This window comes from Hyaena hyaena, unplaced genomic scaffold (assembly GCF_003009895.1).
Source record: "Hyaena hyaena isolate Hyena2069 unplaced genomic scaffold, ASM300989v1 scaffold_63, whole genome shotgun sequence".
NCBI lineage: Eukaryota > Metazoa > Chordata > Mammalia > Carnivora > Hyaenidae > Hyaena > Hyaena hyaena.
In genome coordinates, this window is record NW_024080695.1 from 2,343,308 (window position 1) to 2,361,571 (window position 18,264).

The 18,264-nt window shown below is 61.2% G+C and overlaps 1 protein-coding gene across 9 annotated transcripts in view; it reads left to right on the forward strand.

Moving 5' to 3' along the window:
* The first annotated feature begins 2,053 nt into the window (after positions 1-2,053).
* The window catches only part of ABLIM2 (actin binding LIM protein family member 2), an 84,824-nt gene continuing 68,613 nt past the window's right edge, over positions 2,054-18,264 (forward strand). For 7 of the 9 annotated variants that reach the window (XR_005528430.1, XM_039232100.1, XM_039232097.1 and 4 more), the window contains exon 1: positions 11,115-11,196. The gene's annotated coding sequence lies outside the window, so the exon portion shown is untranslated. Of the gene's footprint in view, positions 2,165-8,667; positions 8,795-11,102; positions 11,197-13,934; positions 13,956-18,264 lie in introns of those variants that run through there. The other 2 variants (XM_039232101.1, XM_039232094.1) reach the window with 2 other exon arrangements.

Genomic DNA, 18,264 nt, shown 5'->3' on the forward strand with positions numbered 1-18,264 from the left:
ATGGATGGATGGATGTGGGTGGGAATGAATGGATGGATGGATGGATGGATGGATGGATGTGGGTGGGAATGGAGGGATGGATATGGGTGGGAATGGAGGGATGCATGCATGCATGCATGGAGGGAGGGAGGGATGGATGAATGGATGCATAGATGCATGGGTGGATGTGGGTGGGGATGGATGGATGGATGGATGGATGGATGGATGGACGGACGGACAGATGCATGGCTGGATGAATAGTAGCCCGATGAGACAGGTATTATCAGTTCCACTTCACAGGTGAGAAACAGAACTCAGACAGGGTAAATGACCTGCTCTGGGTTACGCAGCCAGAGACCCTGCTAGTGCACCTTCAGGGAAGGTGAGGAATCCCCACTCTGTCCCAGCACCCCACATTACCAGGCCAGCTGCAAGAGCCTAGGAGAGAGCAGCAGAGCAGAGCTGGCCACCGGGGACACAGCACACCTGTGAAGGTCCCGGGCCCTGAGCCGCCAGGTCTGCAGAGCTGGCTCACAGGTCTGGGCAGGTGGGCCGGCTCAGCCTGTATTTGTTCTTGGTCCCCAAGGGGGGGCTGGCCCGATGGAGGCCCCAGAACACACCTGCTGGATGAACACTGGCTGCATGGGGGTGAGGGGAGGGCTCTGACGGGCTCTGTTGCGGGGACACGTGCTGCAGGGCTGGGGCTGGTCTGGGACAGGTGTGACCGGGCAGGCCTCATGGAGGGGCCAGGCAGGAGAGGGTGGCTGAGCTAGGCCTCCTGGGGGCCTCCGGTCCTTCACTCGTTCACTCACTCATCCACTCACTACCAAGTGCCTACTGAGTGCCTAGGGTGTGCCGTGGAGTGTCTGGCACTGAGAAGGCAGAGGAGACAACAGAGGTTCAATGAGAGGAAAGGGCAGGTGCTGGTCCAGAGAATTCTGGAAGCTACTGGCCCAGTTCTCTGGCCAGGCTGAGCTGGGGAAGGAAAGTGGCCCCGGGGCTGCCAGGAGCTCGGAGGCAGCAGGTGACATGGGCGGGACAGTCAGGCTGGTCTTCTGGCCCCTGACTGCAGGTGGCCTGTCCCTAGGTCACCAGACAGCAGCCACCTTCCCGGAGGGGAAGTCCTCAGCGAGGGAAGCCGGGAGGCTCCTTGCTGCCCCCTTCCAGCCCGGCTCGGGGCAGCCCAGGGCCATGACCCACCTTGCACTGGGGCTGGGACTCACTTTGGATGCAGAATTTCAGCGAGTGCCAAAAAACTCAGCAATCAAGGTAGATGAATAGTTCAATGTGGTATTATAAAAAATTAATGCAAAAAAAACCCCACAAGGAGCAAAATGGCAAACTTAAGTAAAGATGGGATAGAATGTACCCAACCTGGGCGTCTACAAGGCATATACATGGCACTGGCTTTTTAGAGGCCCGAGGAGGTAAATCATGGAGCTCTGGAGCCAGATAGGTCTTGGTTTGACCCTGGTTCTGACATGCAGCTGCTGTGTGTCCTTGGAAAAGTTAACTATCCTCTCTGAACTTCAGTTTTCTCACCTAGAGAGAAAAAAAATGAAACGAATTCCAGCTTGGACAAATGTCCTAAAGTTATTAAATGAGACGTGCATGTGAGGCATCTATGGTAATATGTGGAACACAGTAAGTGTTCAATAAATGTGAGTTGTTGGCAGCTGGCACACAGTAGGCGTTTAATAAATGCTAGCTGCTGCCATTATCATTGAATTGATTTGGACAAAGCACCCCAGGCAGCCAGAGGAGGAGGGAGCGGTCAGGACTGCCTGGTTGGTTGCTGTGAGCCACGCACGGGGCTGACCCTCGCTGCCCCTCGCCAGGGCGCTGCCATTCTGCCTGTCTGCACAGAGAGGAAACTGAGGCTTACGTATGGGTGACTGGCCTGTGCTCACAGCGGGACGGGGAGGCCCTGCGTGTCCTCAGCCTGCGGCCCCTGTCTGCACAGGGCCCCGGGGAGGCAGGGGTGTACTGTGGGGCGGGGCGTCTCGGTCCCCCACCCCAGGGGCAGAGCCAGAGGCGAGTCTGGCTGGTCACGTGTTCTCTTATTTCAGGTTGCCCTTCCCGCCTGGGGACCGAGTGACCTTCAACGGGAAGGAATGCGTGTGTCAGAAGTGCTCCCTGCCCAAGACAGCGGGTGGCAGTGTGCACCTGTCCCAGGGCCTCTGGAGTAAGTGGGCACCGAGCGGTATGGGGGGGGGGTGGCTGGCGTCCGCGGTGTCTGGGGCGGCCTGACCACACGGACCCGGGGCACAGGCCGTGGGAGTGCACCGGCGACTGGACAAACACAGGAAGGGAACCGGGGACAGAAGTCTCCGGCGCTCCCGCGCCTCCAAGCGTTTGCCCAGCCGTGCCCCCCACCCCTCCACGCCACTCCTGCTTTCAGCCCAACTTCAGCCTGCCTCCTCCAGGAAGCCTCCTGGCCTCCTCCGGTCCTCTGCCTCCAGCGTGCACCCTCACATTGAGCTCCACAGAGAATTCTAAACCTTCCGGAAGCCCTTTGGGGGAGCCGTTAGGAGAGCACTGAACTCTGGGTTCCTGAGGTCAGGGGCTCCCGGGTTAACTGCTCCACACCTCCACACCCTCCCCCAAACTAGGCCGGGATTTGTATGCAGCAGGTACTCAATGTATGCTTGTCGCTTGCAGAGCAGGTTGTAAAGGAACAAATGGCAAGGCAGGCGGGGGCTGGCCTTCTGAAGCTCCCGGCTCTTCTGGGCCGGACCTGGGGCGCAGGGACTGGGAAGGGGTGCCCGGCACTCCCCGGCCTGCTGCTGCCTGGCTCCCGGGGCAGGAATGGAGTTTCCGAGCCCCCCATCGCCCCCCCACCGACCGCATGCCACAGTCCCCGCGGTGTCCCTCCACGGAGGAGGACTTTGTGCAGACGTCCAGGGTCTCATGCCCCCGTCCCCGTGCTCACGCTTCGTTCCCACTCCCTCCACCCCTCCCCCATTAAGCACCTTCTTCCTGTTCATCCACCTTGTCTGTGCGTTGAAAATCTCTCCAGAAGAGAGGGCACCTCCGGCCTTCCAGAAGCTCGGTGCTGCAGGGTCTGGCAGTCGTTTTACTCTGCGAAGGGAGGCCAAGCCTTCACCCCTGGGGAAGCGAGCTAGCAGCCGCGCCGGTTGGTGAGGTTGTTGCCTTGGGGCTTTGCTGGGAGAGTCCTCTACCCAAAACTTTCTCTCCCGCTGAGGTCCAGATTGATTGGACTTCTGGGGATTTGCTTCACGATCAATACTATTACAATTAAACCAGAAATAGTAATCAAAAGCTCTAACAAGCAAAATTAGAAAGGCGGGAGATTAGTTTGAACAGTTTGTCCAGAGCTCCCTGGCAGCCAGAGTAAAAAGAGAAACGTGCCTGACTACAGATTCCTTGTCTGAGAATTTTTTGAGTGTTAAAAGGCTCTGCCCTTTCCAAATGTAAATGTATTTTAAAATACTAAAAATTTACATTTCTAGGGAACAAATGCTTGCTCCCTTGACCCCCCTCCCCCACATGGTCCAATAACGTAACTGGCCCCTTTCTCCAGTCCACAGTGAGAATCTCCCGCTTAGAACCTTTTGGTGCCTGGGAAGTGTTAAACGTTCAGCACCAGCTCTCGGCTCCTGTGTGGGGTCTGCAGAACCTTCCTGATTCACTCCTGCTTCCTTGTGTCCCCAGAGCAGTCCTGCCAGGAGGATGCCCCCTCTCCTCAGAAGCGCCCTGAGTCAGGCGGGGAAGTGGGTGTGTGCCAGGAGCCCGGTGCCCGTGCTCGTACTCGGCTGAGGCTCCAGCCAAGGGCTTCAGACTCCTGCACAGTGGCGCGCGCCCTGCCGCGACCAGATGCTTTGGAGGGAGGTGGCCTTTGTTCTGAAACTTGAAACACAGGCTCCGGTAGGTGGACATTGAAGGGAAGACGCTACGGAACAGGCAGAAGGTGGAATGCGCTGTGGGCGGCCGCCAGATCCTTGTGAGTGGACGGGGGGCGGGGGGTGGCTGCTGCGTGGGGACGAGGGACAGAATGAAGCGGGAGAGATGGAAACCGACGGCAAAGCCATGCCGAGGAGTCCCACTGCATCCTGGAGCAACGAGGAGCCATAGGTGGCTGTTGCGTGAGGGATGCCAAGAGGGGCTCGAGCAGCGGGGTCTGCCCGCAGGTTGGGGGGTTGAGGGGCTGGGGGAGCGGCCGAGGGGGGCCCTGCAGCGGGTGGAAGGGGGAAGCGTCCTTTCCCTGGGTGGCTGCTGAGTCCTGGGGCTCTGCGGTCCCTCAGCGTCCCTCTTCCACTGTCTGGCCCTGTGCCTGTTGCTTAGTAACGGGAAAAGCGCTGTGCACTGGACGCCCACGCGGTTCCATCCCTGGAGGAGACGCTGCGCGTGAATCTTGCACAATAGCTTCTGCCCGGAGCCGCCTCCCCCGCTGCCCCGAGCGGGGTCTCCTTCCCTGGGCTCCTGCCACCCCAGCCTCCGGCTCTGAACTGGTTGCTGGTCTAGCACGGACCCCGTGCCATGCCCCTGGGGTGGCCCTGAGCCCTGCTGCCCTGGGCGAAGCGTGCCACTCCCCCGAGGCGTGTCCTGGGCGAGCTGTGTCCCCTCTCTGGGCCTTGGGATCTGGGTGTGGCTGTGGTCTGGGACGGGACAGGCAGAAGTGGGGGTGGAGTGGAGGGCTGCTTTGTCCCAGCTGAGGAGCCCCAGGGCCCCCCACCCCCTAGCCACCCCGGTCTGTGCCTTTCCAGCTGGGCTCAGCCCTACGGGGCGCAGATGAGCTCACACCTAGAACCTGGGGTCACACTGGCAGCTGGGACCTGGAGGCCCCTCCAGAGCCAGGAGGGGTGGTGCACCCCCAGCAGGAAGGGGGGAGGGCGTAAGGGGCCACAGCCCTTCCGTCTGAGACTCAAAGTCTGTGACCCTTTGGGCTTCCACGTCTTCTGGCCAAAAGAGGCCGCACTGGTCAGGTGCTCAGGGGTGAGCTTGGGGCCGTGGAGCTCCCAGGCTCCCCCAGAGCCGTGGCCCAGGGAAGGGGCTGACTCCGGAAGGCTGTGTGCCTGCTGGGGTCCGGTGGCTGCTTTGTGTCCTTAATGGGGTGCCTCTGCCTTGGGTGGGGATGCCTTGTGGGGTGCTGCGGCCCCCAGGAGACAACACGCCCTCAGCCCTGCGCCTCACACCCCCGCGCTGCAGTCAGGGTGGGGGTCGCCCGCTCAGCGCTGAGCCCGGTGCGTTGGGGCTCACTTGATCGCGGTTTCTCTCTCCCGGCCGCTGCTCCAGGCTCTTCCGCTCAGTTCCAGCTTTCAGAGAAATGACAGGCCCCGCTCAGAACGGGTCAGGCATTTTTAAGTTTTAGAACTCAGTTAGTTCCATGCTTTCATGCTTTTTTTTTTAGTGTTTAGTTTTGAGAGAGAGAGACAGCATGTGAGCAGGGGAGGGGCAGAGAGAGAGGGAGACACAGAACCTGAAGCAGCTCCAGGCTCCGAGCAGGCAGCACAGAGCCTGACATGGGGCTCGAACTCACAAACCACAAGATCATGACCTGAGCCAAAGTTGGACATTTAACTGACTGAGCCGCCCAAGCGACCCTCGGCTCCATGCTTTCAAAAGTCAATCTCAGGTTCAACTCAGATCCCTTCTCAGCTCCCTGACCCGGTTTGACCTGGGGGGCAGTGGGTGAGGGTGGGTCTGCACCCCATGACCGTGGCCTCCTCCCCATTCACAGCTGGGGTTCGAGGGTCCACCCTGCACGTCCTGTGCCCACGCAAGTTAGCGGCAGAGCTGAAGGCCTCATGACCATATCTGCCAGAGGAGGGAGCACCTTGGGGGAAACGGGAAGCTGTTTGGAACTTTCTGGAAAGGTCACGCTGGGGCAGTGGCCCAGTTTCAGCCTGCTGCTGCGACGGCAGAGCCAGTCCCCTTTGCTGACAGCTGTTGTCAGCAGGATTCATCACACGGGATTCTGTAGTGTCGTCCGCAAAGCTGTGCAGTTGTGTTTAGAAAGTGGCGATTACTGTTTCCATGGCAACAGCCCTCCCTGTCCGCGCTCTCGCCTCGAGTTCACAGCCCGCTATTAGCAAGACTGTGCCCCAGGCGCACTGGGCTGGGTGTGAGGTCCCCGTCCTCCTGCGGACGAGGCTGGCACACTCTCCCGGACCCTCCCCTGGGGCCGGGCATGCGCCAGTGCAGTGGCAGGCAGAGTGGCGGTGTTGGCGATGTCCTCAGATAGCTTCCCGCGTCACAGCGTTCCGCCTCTTGTGTGTTTACTCGGTTATCAAACACCCACGGCCCGTCGCCGTTGGCTCCTCTCAGCCTCATATCAAGAGTGTGAGCCTGGGCTATTAGCCCCCTAGGATGCATCCCGATTGCACTGGGCACAGAGACGCCAAGTGACCAGCCCACAGTCGCACAGCCGAGGGGGCAGCCTGGCTCCAAGGGCCATGCTTCTAACTACTGCTCCACCCTTCCCCCCTGCCCCCAGACCTCGACACAATGCCGCGTGGCCTGCTCCCTCGCTTGGCCCGTTTACAGAGAAGCAAACGAAGGCTCTGAGCCTGGTTTCTCGACCCTGATGCCACTGACAGTTGGGGCTGGATGCTTCTGGGCGGTGGGACGCTCCTGCGTGCCCCAGGGTGCTGAGCGTGCCCCTGGCCTCGCCCCCCACTCCCCGGGCCTGGGGCATGCCCCCTCCAGCGGGGACAGTCAAGAGAGTGTGTTGCCAGGTGTCCCCCGGGGAGAGGCGGTGACATGGAGCTTACAGGGCGAGCCCGCGGGCGTCCAGAAAGGGCCAGCGTGTTGTCTCTGCACTGCTGGGGACCCGCGGAGGTCGCAGGCTGGGGACGGGCGCTGGGTGCCTCCTGAGCTTGAGAAAGGAGGGTGTTCTCGCGGTCCCCACTCATTCATTCACCCGTGTGTGCGTGCGTGCGTGCGTGGGCCCGGCGTCCCCCGCACCTGGGGTCTTGGAGCCTCACTGTGTTCTTCGGGCGTTCGGTCCGGGGTTGGCTCGCGGATCGGAGCAGCGTGATAATTTAGGAAGAGCCAGAGCCTGACCAACGGCTCTGTGGGCGTTGAGTGTTTTTTTCTGAACACAGCATGACGCTGCCGTCTGCCCAGAAGAGCATCTTCGGGGCCCCCACCGTCCCCTTCCGCCCTGTGTCTGGCCTGCTCGGGGTGTCATTTAATGGGGTGGCCCCCCCACCCCCCCGGGAGGGGACGGGGCCCGGAGAGGACAGGGCTTGGCCCGGTGTGGCCCCGTGAACAGCGGGGCCTGTTGCGCCCTGGGCTGCCCCCTCCACCTTGGGGAGCGGGGTCCCTGCTCTGCCCGACCCCCTCGGGCGAGCCCGGGACGGTGGGCTCCTGAGGGGCTGCTGGGCCGTGGGCGCCTTTGCCAGATGCCAGGTGCCTTGTCTCTGCTCCTCAGGACCTGCGGGCCCAGGCCCTGCCCAGATATGTGCGCGCGCGCGCACACACACACACACATGCGCGTGCACACACGGGCACACACACACACATGGGCACACACACATGGACATGCGCGTGCACACTGGGACACACACACAGGGACAGGGACACACGTGCTCGCACACACACAGGGACATGCACACACACCCAGATATGTAGACACACAGACACACACACAGGGATGTGTGTCTGACACACCCAGATATACACACAGGGATGCACGTGCGCATACATAAACACACACGCGTGAATACACACAGGGACACACACCCAGATACGTACATACACACAGACACACATATAAGGATGTGCATCTGACACCCAGAGACACACACAAACACACCCGGATAGATACGTGCTCACACAGGCACACAGGGACGTGCGCACACACACAGAGATATACACACAGGTATGTGTTCACACACAGATACAGACATATTCACATAGACAAACAGACACACGTATAGACACACTCATAGAGGGACACATTCATACCGAAACACACACAGTCCTATGCACACACACATAGACGCTCACAAATATACACAGACACATACAATATTCTCACGCACACGGTCACGTGGTTTGCACACTTGCACACGCACCCCAGTCAGGCGATGCTGCCGCTGTCTGTGCAGCTCGCCTGGCCTGCTCGTCCCCATCGTCCTTCAGCGCGGGTGACACTCAGGCTCCGGAGGCCCTCGCGCTGAGGGGAGGGCCTGGGACCGGGGGGCCACTGAGCAGGCAGGGGCTTCCGGGGAGGGGCGGGGGGGCAGCGAGATCCCAGAAGGGACGGCAGAGGTGACAGCTCAGACCCCCCTAATCTCCTCAGGGGGCCGGCGGTCGGGTCAGTTAGGTCCAGTCTACTTCAAGACCGAGGAGGACAGATGGGGCCCCCAGACCGCTGCCCCCCCAGGGGCCCCCACCCTGCGGAGCCCTCTTGTCCGAGGACACGCCCGCTGCCAGGCCCCCGCGCCATCGTCCGCAGGGCAGGGCTCCGTCTGCTCCCAGCCCAGGCTGCACACAGTCAGTGCTCAATGCCTGCAGGGAGGCACCTCATGGTTTGTGTTTCGCACGCGTGCACTGGCTGGCGTGTGGCAGGGTCCCTCGGGCTCAGCCGGCTGGGCTGCCCCCTCCGTCCCCTCCCCCAGGCAGGCTGCAGGCCTTCTGTTCATGGAGACCCAGCGGTTCCCCCCCCCACCCCGCCCCCTGGCCACAGTGACGGTGTGAGTGTCCTGTTCTCTCTTCTAGGCTGTGGGGGCTGCGGCACCGAGATTAAGAATGGCCAGTCCCTGGTGGCTCTGGACAAGCACTGGCACTTGGGCTGTTTTAAGTGCGAGGCGTGCGGGAAGCAGCTGGACGCCGAGTACATCAGCAAGTGAGTGACGCCCTCCCTTGTCGCCCCACGCTGACTGTCCCCCGGCGTACCTGTGTCCCCGCCCGGCGCCCCCTCCCACCAGCCTCGCCTCTGGAGGGTTCTGTGGATCGAAGCAGAGTCCGTGGCCCCCACCTTCGTAAGCTGCCTCTCTGCACCCGGCCCTGGGTGCCCCCCCCACCCCGTGGCGCCTGGAGCGCCTGCTGAGCGCACAGTGGACGCTGGCTGCCCGCAGCAGCAGGGGTGGGGGCGAGAGGGCTGACCAGCTCCGCTGTCGCTGAGGTGGTGACTCAGCCCCGCGCTGCCGCGTGTGTGACGGTCCCTGGGCACCGGGCAGCTCCCCCCGGCCGACCCCATGTCCCCAGGCATGCAGCCCGGATGCAGTGGAGGCTGGTTTGGGGGGGGGGGATCGAAGGTGTGTCTCACCATAAGGCAGAGCAGCGGGAGCCCCTGGGGGGGTGAGTCAGCAGGAGTGGGAGCAGCTGGTTTCCGGGAAGGGGTGTGTGTGCCGGGATCGGTGGACTGAGTCAGGGGAGCCCCCCTGTGGCACAGAGTTAGGGGTGAGGGGAAACAGGCAGGCTCCTTCCTGAAGAGAGGGGGCTCTGCGGGCGTCGCCCACGTGCCGCAACCGTCTCCCAGCCGCTCTGCACGAGGCCACCCCTGGGGCAACGGGGGTGAAGGGCCCGCAGGGTCCCCTCTGTGTCGATTCTCACAGCTGCATGTGAGTGCACACCTCTGTCAAAACAGAGCGTTTTCAGTTAAAGTCCCCAAGCAGAGAAGAGCCTCCGTCCCAGCTGATCTCGGGCGGGGGAGGGACCGGCCACGCCTCTGTCCTAGGAAAGGAAGGGGGTGAGCGAGTCCATGCAGGCAGCCCCGGGGGCCGAGCCCTTGCAGATAAAATCGGGTGCCCAGCCCCCAGCGCGCTGGCTGCCGTGGGAGCCCACCCACACCGCACGCTGTCACTCAGCAGCCTCCAGCCCTGTCCCAGAACTGATGAGAGGCTGCCTTGCTGTCACCATAGACACGTGATCTTTGAACCTCCTGGGTTCTGGGCACAACCATTCCTGGTGGGAGTAACAGGGTCCCCGAGGTCAGCAGCATTTGAAAGTAGACCTGGAGGCTCAATGTCAATGTCCCCCCCCACCCCCCACCCCGGAAGGAAGGGCTCGTCCTCTCTGAGGCTGTGGTTGGAGACACAGCCTGCACCCCAGCCCCGGGGGTGTCGAACCCTCCACCACCCTGTGCCTCCTGCCTGGAGCCATGGGACCCACAGGGGGTCCCGAGCTTTGAGGGCAGGACGGCATCAGCCGTGTCTCCTGACAGCTGGAGAAATCTTACTCTGTCGGCGCCTGTAAACCTGTAGACCAATCACAGCCCAACTGGGAGGAACGCGGCGGCTTCAGCGGTGGGGGGAGATTCACAGGGGCGGCAGGCGCCCCGCGTGCCCGTGGCCTCCACACCCGACTCCCGCTGGGCCGGGCCGAGGGGCCGAGGGGCAGAGGGGCAGCCCTGGTTAGCAAGGACAGCGGCCTCGGCCACCAAATCGCGAGTGCCTGCCCCGTGCTAGGCGCTGGCCACACCTTCTCTTCTTCAGATCTTCCCATAACCTCTCCCATTTTACAGTTGGGGAAGCTGAGGCGCAGAGAGGTTCAGGGACCCGCCCAGGGACACACGGCTGGGCCATGGCATTTGAGCGGCGGGCACCCTGTAGATACGCGTGCAGAGCGGCCCTCCCGCTCCCTCCCGCGCAGCCAGATGCCTCTGCCCCCACAGCCGGGGACAGTGAGGGTTGGGACCAACCCAGCACAAGTGCCAGGCCCGATGGGGGCACCTTCGTCACACGCCCTTTGTGGCCCGAGATTGTGTAGGGCAGCCCAGACCCCTTTGGGAGGGCGTAGGAAGCCACCTGCTGAGTGAGTAGCCGCTTCCCACCCAGATGCTGAATGTGGGACAGAATGAACCGGAAACCAGAGCCACAACTGCGGAAACGTCTTCAATTTCCCAGATGTGGCTTTTATTTCCTCAGCTGAGCCTCCAGAGATGCTCAGCCGCTGGGTCCGCGGCTCCCTGCCTCTGCGTGCCTCAGTTTTCTGCCCCTGTGAAATGGGCCCATCTTCCCAGTGTTTCTTGTGGGGCTGGTGCGGTGGTGGAGGCGGTGTGCCGTGGCCCGAAGTGCCCAGGAAACACTGCCGTGGCTCATCTGGAGCAGGAGGAAGGGGGCATTGCCCTCTGACGTGGTCCCTCTCGTTGTGAGATCTCGGGGGCCCCGGGGTGAACCCCCCGCATGTCCTGACTGCTCATCTCGTTGCAGGGACGGGCTGCCCTACTGCGAGGCCGACTACCACACCAAGTTCGGCATCCGCTGCGACGGCTGTGAGAAGTACATCACGGGGCACGTGCTGGAGGTGAGTGAGCCTCCGGGCGCCCGCTGGGCTCTGGGTCCGGTCCTGCTCCGTGCTTCCCATGGCGCCCCACGTTCCTGCGTGCGTGTGCAAGGATATGCGCCCCTGGCCTTTGCCTCCTCGTTCCTCTCAGCCTTCCGGGACCCGCTCGCTGAGGGCCACCTCCTCCAGGAAGCCCTCCCCGGACGTTCTCTCCTATGCCCTCCGCAAGCTGATGGGGTTGGTGGGAAGGGTTGAGATCTGGGTCCAGCCCTTCCGCCTCTAGATGGGGGTGTGAGACCTGGGGGAGTGGAAGGGAGCCCAGGAGGCAGGACCGTGTGCCCACAGGAAGCCCGGAGTGGCCCCCGCTGTGGGCCCAGTCACACAGCGGCCACGGGGCAGGCAGGCTTCCTGTGCTTCACTTCTTGGCTGGTTTCCTTCCGGGTTTTTCTCTCTTGGTGTAATTATAGTTGAGAGCAAACCATTTGCACAGCGTTATGTTCTGGTTTTGTCCAGGTCGCATTTCCTGTTGGGCAGGTTCCCCTGTTTTTGTTTTTGTTTTGTAAGATGGGCTTTTTAAAATGTTTTAATCTTTATTTACCTTTTAATGTACTTTATTGTCAAGTGGGCTAACATCCAGTGTGTACAGGGTGCCCTTGGTTTTGGGGGTAGATTCCCGTGATGCATCGCTTACATACGACACCCAGTGCTCGCCCCAACAAGAGCCCTCCTCAGCGCCCGCTGCCCATTCAGGTGGGCCTTGCGTTAGACCGCTGGATTGGAACACAGGTCACGTGCGGCACAGGTGACCCCTTGAACGTGTGCCTCCCGGGCTGTCAGGATGGGCGGAGATGCACGCACTTTGTGCTGCTGTTTCCAGCACCTCGAGGAGAGCCTGTCCCGGCCCTGACACTGCGGGCTCCCTTCTAGACTTCCCTGTTGTGCACATTCACATGAAGGGGGTCGGACGGCGCGTGGCCCTGCGCGACGGGCCGCTTGCTCACGGGCCGGGGTTTTCTAGGCCCATCGGTGTGCAAGCGTGTTTGGTGTTGCGCTGTCTTAGGCCGCTGGTTTCTGGTCGGGCGTAGCACTGCGTCGTAGTTGTTGTTTTTGTTTTTGTTTTTTTTTACTACAATAAACAACACTGAGATGAACATCTTTTTTTTTTTTTTTTTTTTTTTCATTTCTAATTTTTCTTAAGATTTATTCCCAGAAACGTCGGTGCTCAGTCAACAACTAAGAACTTTACAAGAGTCCTGATGCTTACAAAATGCTTTCCGGAAAGATCATTGTAATCTGCCCTCTCCTCCGTGGAGCTCGGTGTCCCCACCCCCCGCGGCGAGTGTGGTCTTTATGTAGATTCTGAGCCGGTGGGGCAGCTGGGAGCGTGGGCTCCACTCGCTCTTGTGACTTTCTTCCAGCCCTTGAAGCTGGTCTTCCTGACGGTTGAGTGGACCCCAATGCCTGCATTATAGCTACTTTCCGTGCGCTGCCTGCTTACACGTGGCGTCTTCGTGGTCGTCAGCTCCTCGGGCGTGCGGGTCACGTGACCAAACTGTTGCCCTTTAGTCTGAGGGCCTGTTTCACCTGTTATCTTGGTGCTGGTCGCACGTGACGTTTATACTCACGCCCTCGAATCTGTGGGTGGAGGCTATGCCGTCTCTGGGGTTCTGCAAGGCGCTATAAATATTGGGGACAGTACCGCACCTGCCCCGCTGCCAGTGGTTCAAATCCTTTCTCTCTGTTCCCTGCTGCGTTTGGTCTGGACTTTCCGCTCTCTCCTGGCGCCCCCCCGCCCCCCCCACCCGTGTGTGAGCGTTGGTTTGCACTTTGTGTTACGTCTGTGCCCCCTGTGATACTCGACGGCCGAAAGCGGGGTGTGTCTCGGGCCCGGGGGGGGCTGGGCTGTTCCTATGGCACGCGTGTGGACCCAGCCTCTCTCCTGCCATCCGTGGGCTTGCGCCCCGGGGCGGGGATGGAGGCTTGACTCAAACCCTGCTGCCTGCCCTGAGCAAACACTGCGGGTCGAGAGAACGCTCCAGAGCCTCAGGGACTCAATGAGACGGCATCTGTGAGGTGTCCGCCGGCCCAGTGCTGGCCCCGTGGTAGATGATGGGGGCCAGGGGCTTCCTCATTGTCACCAGCAATCAGCAGGGCTCCCCTGCGTGGATCTGGGGGGAAAGGTGACCCCATCTGCCCCGTGTGCGCCTGAGACTTAGCGCTGCGCCAAGTACAGACTGTGGGTTCGGCGCCTGTGAACGGCGCCCCTCCGGTGCATCCAGTGTGTCATCAGGAAGGGACCATCCTAGTTGTGAAGAACAGAAGAACAGGTCTGGGCGTCCCCCCTCGTCAGCGGTGGAGGATAAAGGGCCTCGCGGGGAAGATTAATGCTTTTGTCTCCGTCGCCGAGTTCCCTGGCGGGGCTGAGTCGGCGGCGGGCTCTGCGAAGCTCTGAGCAGCCTCCTCGCGAGGTGGCAGCTGCGGGCGGCAGAGACGAGCCGGCTCCGCAGAAGGGGAGCAGCCGCGCCGCGGTGCTGCCTGAACTTGGCCCGGAGCGCGCCGGCGCCCGGCTGGGTGGGCGGTGGGCTCTTGGGGGCGGCCGGCGGCCGGCAGCCGGATCTGAAAAAGAAGAAAGAGGGTCCAGACCGCCGGCTGAAGGCTGAGGGTGTCCGTCCTCACGGTCACACGGTCCGTTCCAGCCGACCTGCCTGGGGCGCGGCGCTGGAGAGGGGCGGTGGGCGCCGGCCGCCAGGACTGGGCTCTGTTGCGAGGACGCCGTGCAGGTAGGGAGCCTGGCCGGGCGCTTCCGAGGGCTGATGGGGAGGCTGAAGGAGCTGTGCCGGGTTGCAGGGGGGTGGGCGTGCGAGGAGCTGGGCCAGATCAGCCGGTGAGACCCTCTGACGCACCTGTCATCCCCACACCCCGTTTAGCCCTCCCGCGAGATGCTTGTCACACTCAGAGCTTCCCTCTCCCCGGAGCCCGAGCCGGAGAGCAGCCCAGACCCCCCTCCCCGCCAGCGGAGCCATCAGTCTGTGCCGCGTCTGTGTGCGGTGGGCAGAGTGCCGTCTCAGTGCCAGGCGCCCGAGCCTGCCTGTCCACCCCTGACATGTGCGCTCCGTGGCGACAGCGGGGCCCTTCCTCCCGCCTCCTTAGCTGCTCCTGAATGTGAAGCCTCCCCTTCCGCATGTTTTCTAGAACCCTGCGTGTAGCTGCTGCATGCAGGGGTGCAGGCGGAGGAGCCCTGGGTCTGGTGGGGACTCGGAGGGGCTGCCTGCCCCCACCCTACTGCCGAGATGGACATCGGGGAGGGTGGGAAGGGCTACGGTGTGGGGGCAGGGGCGCCCCCCCCCCCAGGGCGGCCCCCTGCAGGGCTGGCTCCAGGGAAAGAGCTAAAAGGTGGCTGAAGAATCGCGGCCAGGGATAGCGTGTTAACTAGACCAGAGTTTGCTGAGGGGGTGCAGAGTGAGGGAGAGTCCCTGCCTCAGTCCTCAGCGTCACCCAGCCCTGCCTCGTTCTCCCTTGGCTGGAATGCTGCCCTGCACAGGTGGGAGTGGGTGGGGGCAGGTGGGAGTGGGTGGGGGCGGGGACTGGCCCTGCCCTCCTTAATTACCTGCCTGGCTGCCGTGGGAGCCCCGCCTCCCGGTGCAGCCTGCCTGTCTCCATGGTAACCAGAAGCCCAAAGTACCTCTGGGCCCACTAATTAATTCCTCCCTCCCTCCCTCCCTCCCCCTGCCTGCCTCCCCTTCTTTCCCTCCTCCTCAACCCACCACTCACCTACAGACCCTCTGAACATTCACTGTGTCCCCACCCGTGTCCTGGACTGGAGGCTGGGCTCTATGCCTCCCCCACCCCAGGAGCCCTGGTCAGGCAGCCAGCGAAACATGTCTGCATTTCAAATAAACCATCCCCTGCCTCTACAGGACATCAGCTATTTGCTTTCTCTGGCGGCTTCCATTTTCCCCTCCTAAGCAGGTGTGACTTATCACGGGGAGAAAATAAACCGAATGTTCCAAAGAAATAAAAGCATGATCTCAGGACAGAAGCAAAGTCAACTTCCCAAGGCTCTAACTCCTCTCTCTGTTTTTGCAGTTTAATGAATGTGTTTATTTAAAAAGCATATTCAGAAGGAATACCTGCTTATCATAGAATAAACTGAAAACTCAATCGCAATGAATGCCGTCATCCAGACAAACCACTGTCAGCTCTTAGAGCTCACCAGTGTAGATTGTGCACACAGATGCACACAGGCACGCACGCACACACACGCACACACACAGATATACACACAGATACAGGTGCACACGGATACACGCAGACACACACAGGTACACACGCAGACACACACAGTGTATGCTGACTTGCTCTTAGCCTGATACCACGCCCCCGCTTGGGGCCTTACCCTTCCCACTGGCCTGTGACAGCATCCACGCTGCTGGGTTCGTGTCCCCTGGTCGTCTGGGTCTGAAGTGTCGGGCAAGGGCACTGAGCAGACGCCTTGGCTGAGGGCTTATTAGAGCCGGGCTATGCCGATACGCCCGTGAGTGTGCCCGAAGGTGCAGCAGATGATCCATCTGTCCCCACACTCGTTTCGTCCGAACCCTCCTCTGGTCCTGTAGGGACCGCTTAGGAACAGCCTGTCTCTGTGGGACCCCACTCCTGCATGTGGCTCGGCTCCAGGGCCTGGGGACCGTGGAGAACAAGGGGACGTCCCTGAAGTGCATGACCAAGATGGAGCTCAATGGTGGGAAAGGGGGAGGCGGGGGGGGGAGCAGGGTCAGCCTGGCCACACGCCTTCCACCCTGAGTGTGAGCACATGGGGTCAGCAATGGGAGAGAGGCAGGGGTGAGGTTGGGGGGGTCCGGGGAGGGGACTGCAGACGGCCCTGGGCCTGGCCTGCCTTGGCGAGGAGCTGGGCTCTCCTCGCGGAGAGGTAGCTCCTGGAGGGTGGGAGTGTGGAGAGCCGCTCCGGGAAGTCCTGGAAGCATCCGGATGGCTCCGGCGGAAGGATTTGTTTAGCTTGAGGTAGATTTCATGATGCCGGCGCACGCTGGTGATTTAAGGTCTTTTAAGATCTGGATTTGGTTCCAGCCAGTCGACAAGGAAACTCAAGCTTTGAATCGGGCAGGCGGATGTAGATGCGTGGCCCCCGGGGGGTTGTCTGGCCGGCTGGGGGGACTCAGTGCAGCCCAGGCCCGGCCACCCACAGTCTGGAATCCACGGGAAGAGGGGTCACCTGCCCCACACGTGCTGGGCAAGTCACGGTCAATGGCTGTCCCTCTGGCAGCCGTGGCCCGGTGTGGAAGGGGGGTGCGGGGGTTTGTGGAGCCCAGAGACCTTGTCCCAAGCCCCCGGTGCCGGTCCCCCTTGGTTCTGAGTAAGGAACCATGTTTGCCGCGTGCCCCCGGAGCCAGAGTTCCTGTGTTCCTGATGAGCCCCGTTCTAGCTCATTAAAGATGCAGCCGCTTGTCAGAAGGCACAAGACATCTTAAAACCACGCACTGAAAAATCTCATGAGCTTTTAACATTCTTCTGAAAAATCGGAGCCATCTTAAGAGTCGCACCTGGCAAGGGGCTGGGCCATCTGCCCGGGGTGGGGGGGGCTAGGGGGCTGCACTGGTGACATCCCAGGCGTTCGAGGCCTTTCTTGCGTGGTCATTGGGAGGAGAGGCCTGAGGGCGCAGGGGCCGTGGCTTTGCTCCGATGGCGCCGAAGGTCCAGTCACTCTGCCGCAGGTGCACCGGGGCCCCTGGCTTCCTCGTCCTCGCCCTCACTGACTCCCCACTCTGGCTCCGTTTTGCTTCGATTACAGCAGCCCTAACGGGCGTAGAGCAGCCTCTCTTTGGGGCTCGGATTTGCACTTCCTCTGTGACAGCGAAGCCGAGCACCTTCTGTGTGCTTCCCGGCCATTGGCGCCTCTTTGAAAAATGGCTCTTCCAGTCGCTTGCCCATTTTCTCATCGGGCTGGTTTTCTCCTTGTTTGCTGGCCTGTAAGACCTCTTTATTCTGGGTTCTAAGCCCTAATCAGATCTACGATTTCAAATGTTTTCCTCTCAGAGATTTATAGCTTCGGCTCTTAACTGAGGTCGTCAATCCGTTCTGTGACCAGCACCCTGGAGCCAGGACCCCCATGCTGGGGGTGAGAGGCCACAAAGGGTCAGCCTCCTGTGCTCCACTGCTGTTCTGCCTCCTGTGTGCTGTGTGACCTTCCTCAGCTTCCTCCACGTCTCTGTGCACCACGCAGAAAATGAGGAAATAATGTGCCTCCCAGGGCTTCTGGAGAGTGGAGACGAGGTAGTGCACCAAGGGGCTCTGCCCGAGCTATAGAAACGGCCACCGAGTTGCTGTTATTTTTTAGAGGCTGGGGGCCCTTGCCAGGTGCATGTCGGGATCGCTTCCCAATGGCAGAGGAGCTCAGACGCAGGCCCGGCCCCTTCACAGCCGCCCAGGGCTGCGACTCCACTCCCGCTAATTCTCATCTCTCTGGTTAGAGTTTCATGCCTGTTGTCTTAGAAACCAGCCCATTTGTCTCTCGCCTTCTACTCAGGTGTAGACCTGCATGTAGACACCCCGTGTATACCCCACAGCCTGTTCCGGAGTTGCGATGTTTAAATCATTTAGGGGCGCCTGGAGGGCTCAGTCGTTTGAGCGTCCAACTTCAGCTCAGGTCATGATCTCACGGTTCGTGGGTTCGAGCCCCGCGTTGGGCTCTGTGCTGACAGCTCGGAGCCTGGAGCTGCTTTGGATTCTGTGTCTCCCTCCCTCTCTGACTGTTCCCTGATCATGCTCTGTCTTTCTCTCTCTCTCAAAAAATGAATAAACATTAAAAAAAAATTTAAGTCCCTGAAATGGGTGCTTTGCCCTCGTTCTGCCTGGGCCAGGGCTGCTGTGTGCTACCCCAACAGACCCCACCACTAGCAGTTCCTGGAGGGGCCACAGCCGGGCCCGCCCCCCCGCCCCCCTCCCCCAGGCTTATGTCTGGTGGGGAAGACGGACCTGTGGGAGCCCTGGAGGGAGGAGTGTCCGGGAGGCTTTCAGGAGGAGGAGGCACAGCTGAGATGAGACAGAGAGCGTTCAGGGCCCCTCTCCCAGGGA